Consider the following 6,253-nt stretch of genomic DNA (forward strand, 5'->3'; position numbering starts at 1 on the left):
AATAAAAAAGTGAAAAATGAAAAATGCACAACAGATTTGAGCAGATATTCACTATGAAAATTACATGGGTCATATCCTGGCTAACACGGTGAAATCCTGTCTCTACTAAAAATAAAAAAATAAATAAAATAAAAAAATTAGCCAGGAGTGGCGGGCGCCTGTAGTCCCAGCTACTTAGGAGGAGGCTGAGGCAGGAGAATGGTGTGAACCCGGACCCGGGAGGCGGAGCTTGCAGTGAACCGAGATCGCGCCACTGCATTCCAGCCTGGGCGACAGAGAGACTCCCTCTCAAAAAAAAAAAAAAAAAAAAAAGAAAGAAAGAAAGAAAGAAAATCACATGGGTGACATGAAAAGATACTCAACGTCATCAGTCATCATAGAAATGCAAATTACACCGGGCATAGGGGCTTACACCTGTAATCCCAGCACTTTGGGAGGTCAAAGCAGGCGGATCACCTGAGGTCAGGAGTTCGAGACCAGCCTGACCAATATGGTGAAACTGTCTCTACCAAAAATACAAAATTAGCTGGGCATGGTGGCACATGCCTATAATCCAGCTACTTGGGAGGCTGAGGCAGGAGAATCACTTGAACCCAGGAGGCAGAGACTGCTGTGAGCCGAGATTGCACCACTGCACTCCAGCCTGGGCAACAAGAGTGGATCTCTATCTCACAAAAAAAAAAAAAAAAAAAAGGGCCGGGCGCGGTGGCTCAAGCCTGTAATCCCAGCACTTTGGGAGGCCGAGACGGGCGGATCACGAGGTCAGGAGTTCGAGACCATCCTGGCTAACATGGTGAAACCCCGTCTCTACTAAAAAATACAAAAAACTAGCCGGGTGAGGTGGTGGGCGCCTGTAGTCCCGGCTACTCGGGAGGCTGAGGCAGGAGAATGGCGTAAAAACCCGGGAGGCGGAGCTTGCAGTGAGCTGAGATCCGGCCACTGCACTCCACCCTGGGCGACATAGCGATACTCCGTCTCAAAAAAAAAAAAAAAAAAAAAAAAGAAAAAGAAAAAGAACAGAAAAGAAATGCAAATTAAACTCACTATGTGCTACTACTACATAGCAATTAAGATGGCTAAAATGGAAAAACGCAGGGCACAGTGGCTTATGCCTGAAATCCTAACACTTTGGGAGGTGGAAGCAGGAGGATTGCTTGAGCCCAGGAGTTCAAGACCAGTCTGGGCAACATGGGGAGACCCCGTCTCTACAAAAAATTAAAAAAAAAATTGGTTGGGCGAGGTGGCTTATGCCTGTAATCCCAGCACTTTGTGAGGCTGAGGTGGGTAGATCACTTGAGGTCAGGAATTTGAGACCAGCCTGGCTAACATGGTGAAACCCCATCTCTACTAAAAAAATACAAAATTAGCCAAGCGTGGTGGCACAGGGTAATCCCACCTACTTGGGAGGCTGAGGCAGGGGAATTGCTTGAACCTGGGAGGTGGAGGTTGCAGTGAGCCAAGATCGCGTCATTGCACTCCAGCCTGAGCAATAAGAGCGGAATTCCATCTAAAAAAATTTTAAAAATTAAAAAAACCTAAAATTAAAATAATTAGCTGGGCAGTGGAGGTGTGGGCCTGTGGTCCCAGCTACTTGGGAGGCTGAGGTGGGAGGACTGCTTGAGCCAGGGAGGTTGGGGCTTCAGTGAGCCATGATCAGTCCACTGCACTCCAGCCTAGGTGACAGGGCAAGACCCTGTCTCAAAAAAAAAAAAAAAAAAAAAGTGGTTAAAAATGAACAGACACTTCATAAAAGATCTACGAATGGCCATTAAGTACATGAAACTCAATCATTAGTCATCAGAGAAATGCAAAGTAATACCACCATGAGACACCATTTCCTACCTATCAGCACCATCTCAAATGAAGAGTGGCATCAAATGCTGCCAAGGTTGTGGAACAACTGGAACTCCCATACACTGCAGGCGTGAGTTTGATCTCGAAGTCCTGATCTTAAGTGATCCTCCCACCTCGGCTTCCCAAAGTGCTGGCATTACAGGCGTGAGTCACTGCTCCCGGCCAGCAGGCGTGAGTTTGAATCTGTACAACTGCTTTGGATAACTGTTTGGCAGTTTCCTAAAAAGTTAAAGAAATTCTATGACTTAAGCAACTCTAGCTACTTACCCACGTAAAATGATACGTTACCAAAAAATATTGAGCACAAACAAATGTTCACTGTAAGGTAGTAGGCAGCCGGGACGGGACTCAAGATTAGATTGAAGCCTGGAGGAAACTGGCGAGTGGCACTTAAAGTCCCTCTCCATAAGACACGCCCACCACCGCCATGACAGTTTACCATTGCCGTGGCAACACCCGGAAGTTACTGCCCCTTACTGCGGCAACAACGGAAGTTCCCGCCTACTTTCTAGCTAATTCTGAATGACCCGCCTCTTAATTAGCATGTATTTTAAAGTGGCCCTAAAGACGCCTACAAAACTGTCCCTACGGTGCTACGCTCTGCACAGTTAATGTGGGGGTAGTCTTGCTGTGCCAGAGCAGTCGTCACTGGAGGTGTAACAGTGCCGCCGCCGCCTCAGCAAAGCTGTTCTCTTCTACCTCCGGCTGGCTCTTCAAGTCTTCCTAGGCAAGTGAAGAACCTGCCCTGCCTCGTTAGGGCAGTTTCATAATAGCCTAACTGGAAGTAACCCAAATATCCGTCAACAGGAGAATGCGGCCGGGCCTGGAGGCTCACGCCTGTAATCCCAGCACTTTGGGAGGGCGAGGCGGGCGGATCACAAGGTCAGGAGTTCAAGACCCGACTGGCCAACATGTCGAAACCCCCGTCTCTACTAAAGATACAAAAATTAGCCGGGCGTGATGGCGTACGCCTGTAGTTCCAGCTACTTGGGAGACTGAGGCAGGAGAATTGCTTGAACCCGGAAGACGGAGGTTGCAGTGAGCCGAGATTGCACCACTGCACTCCAGCCTGGGTAACAGAGCAAGATCCTGTCTCAAAAAAACAACAACAAAAAAACAGGAGAATGGATAAGTTGTGGTATATTCATAAAATGAATACTAGTCAGTCAGCAATAAAAAGGATTATGGAGTATCGGTAGTTACTAATAAACTTGAAGGCATGAACAAATCCTGTAGGCGTAATGGTGGTTTTGTTTTTTAGAGGCGGTCTTGCTCTGTCGCCCAGGCTGGAGTGTGCAGTGGTGAAATTATAGCTCACTGCGGCCTCAGACTCCTGGGCTTAAGCGATGGTCCCAGGAGCCTCGGCCTCCCAAAACACTGGGATTACAGGTTCACACCACCATCCCTAGCCACTGTTGAATGAAAAAAGCCAGATGCAAAAAGAATGCAGACTCTAAGAGTCCATTATTTTAAGTTCAGTAACAGGCAAAACTAGCCGATCACATTAGAAATAAGAGCAGTGGTGGCCTCTAGTGGGGAGGGAAATTCATTGGAAAGAGACAATTTCTGCAGCGAAGGAAAGGTTATCTTGATTTGGAGATTGAGCACATAGGTATATACTTAAGACCTGCGTATTATACCTTCACTAAAATATAATTCTTTTGGATTTGAAAATGTAATAATCAACTAAACACATTTGGACATGGACACACCCATTATGTCCCAATTTATTGACTCATCCTGTGTGTGGCTATCATTGAATCCTCCCAACACCTCCTTAATTGGGTACTATTACTATTCTGATTGTTTAGATGATAAAACACAAATGCAAAATACCTGAGCTACACTTGCCCAATGTTTGCAGGATGAAGAAGAATAAGGGACTTATTCGCCTTCAGGGGTTTGTGCTCCTGATCCCAGTGCTACCTGTTCTGGGCCCTGGGCTGACTGCTGGGAGCCTTCATAGACCCCACAGGCCAGAGGAGGAGACAGTGTGTGGGGTGGTGATGACCACAGGGCATGCCTAGTCCCTGGGGATGGATGGGGCAAGGCCTTAACTCCACCCGGGAGGATGGGAGTGGGTATGGGAGAAACTCTGTTATGAGAGTGAGCTAAGGACCACTGGGGGCAGGGGCAGGGGTCACCCTACAACATGGTCTCATAACCAATCAGCTTAGCTTCAAAATGCGTTTTAAAACCTTTGTTCTCCCTTTCTCCAGTCTTAACCTTGAAACATTCAAACTTTGTTTCTCTCCCTTCCCACTAGACACTCCCTGCACTGCACTGGGCTAGTTTATCTAATTATGGGCTTGCTTAGAAATTCCAGAGAATAGGCCAGGTGCAATGGCTCATGCCTGTAATCCCAGCACTTTGGGAGGTCAAAGCAGGTGGATCACAAGATCAGGAGTTTGAGACCAGCCTGACCAATATGGTGAAACCCTGTCTCTACAAAAAATACAAACATTGACTGGGCATGGTGGCGCGTGCCTGTAGTCCCAGCTACTTGGGAAGCTGAGGCAGGAGAATTGCTTGAACCCAGGAGGCAGAGGTTGTAGTGAGCTGAGAATGTGCTGTTGACTCCAGCCTGAGTGACAGAGCAAGACTCCATCTAAAAAAAAAAAAAAGAAAAAGAAAAAGAAAAGAGAAATTCCAGGGGCTAATCTTGAAATGAACCAGGGGTGAAGAAACAGTTGCAGAATCCTTTCCATCTAGAGATGGCCTCAAGGCAGTTAATCTACAACCTGGCCAGTGTTGAGATGGCCCCAGCCTGTGCTCCAGGTGGACAATAACTCAAGATAGCCATCAGAATGAGACACACAGACCGTATATCCTGCACACTCCTGCATGCTTCTCATATCAAGTTTCCCTTCTTAAATACTGTACCAAGCCCAAAATATTAAATGGTCTTTTGCAGGTATGAGCCTGGCCATTTCCCAGATTCTAGCATTTGATTATTAAAACTGTTTTCCTTTCACCACATCTTGCTTCTCGTATCTGGCTTCCATTCGGCAAGCAGACAGGCTTGTGTTTTGTGACAGTCTGACCAGGCACCTCACCGGCTTGAACTTTTCACAACTCCCCATGGCCTTCTGCCACAGTGCCCAGACCTGACTGCACCTTGGATCCACCTGGGGAGCATATTGAAAGTAAAGATTCCGGCCAGGCATGGTGGCTCACGCCTGTAATCCCAGCACTTTGGGAGGCTGAGACGGTTGGATCTCTAGGTCAGGAGTTCAAGACCAGCCTGGCCAATATGGTGAAATCCCCGTCTCTACTAAAACTACAAAAATTAGCTGGGCGTGGTAGCAGACACCTGTAATCCCAGTTACTCGGGAGGCTGACGCAGGAGAATTGCTTGACCCTTGGCGGCAGGGGTTGCAGTGAGCTGAGATCATGCCGCTGCACTCCAGCCTGGGCCACAGAGTAAGATTCTGTCTCAAAAAAAAAAAAAAAGAAAAAGAAAAAAAGAAAGTAAAGATTCCCAGATCCCTGTGTGGAGAGTCTCAAAAATGGAAAGCAGAGGCCTCTGAGAGGAACGTGGCAGCCTTTTCTCCTTCCTCACTTTCATTCATCTTCTGGAAAGGGGCACACATGAGCTGCATGGACTTTAGTCACCTTGGTTAATTTCCACCTGCCTCCTAGGGAGGAAGGGGAGGTTGGAGTGTAATGGGGGTTAGAGGGTCTACAGGCCCACAGGAGGATTGTACTAACGGTGTCCCATTAAGAGCAGTATTTAAGATTAGATTCAGGCAGGCGCGGTGGCTCACGCCTGGAATCCCAGCACTTTGGGAGGCCGAGGAGGGCAGATCACAAGGTCAGGAGATCGAGACCATCCTGCCTAACACAGCGAAAACCCATCTCTACTAAAAACACAAAAGAATTAGCTAGGTGTCGTGGCGGGTGCCTGTAGTCCCAGCTACTCGGGAGGCTGAGGCAGGAGAATGGCGTGAACCTGGGAGGCGGAGCTTGCAGTGAGCTGAGATCGCGCCACTGCACCCCAGCCTGGGTGACAGTGTGAGACTCTGTCTCAAAAAAAAAAAAAAAAGATTCTGAGAGAGTCATTCCACCTGTGTCCCACACACCACTTCAGGAGTTGCTCTGATATCTTCTAGGAGTTAGGTGAGAGCTTTGCCTGCTTTGTCTCAGTTCAGGAGTCTGTCCATGGGATGTGGAAAAAACCCTGGAGCAGGAGCTGGGATACTGATGTATCGTTTAACAATTGTTGCGTAACAAGCCACCACAAACTTTGTTGCTTTAAGAAAACAGTGGCTTATTATTGTTTAGGACTCTATGGATCCGCTGAGTGGTTCTGCTCTGGGCCAGGTTTGGCTGACCCTGGTTGGGATCCCTACTGCAGTCATCCAGAAGCTCAGCTGGACTGGCAGGTCTAGCACAGCCT

The sequence above is a fragment of the Macaca thibetana genome, chromosome 2 (assembly GCF_024542745.1).
Source record: "Macaca thibetana thibetana isolate TM-01 chromosome 2, ASM2454274v1, whole genome shotgun sequence".
Lineage (NCBI taxonomy): Eukaryota > Metazoa > Chordata > Mammalia > Primates > Cercopithecidae > Macaca > Macaca thibetana.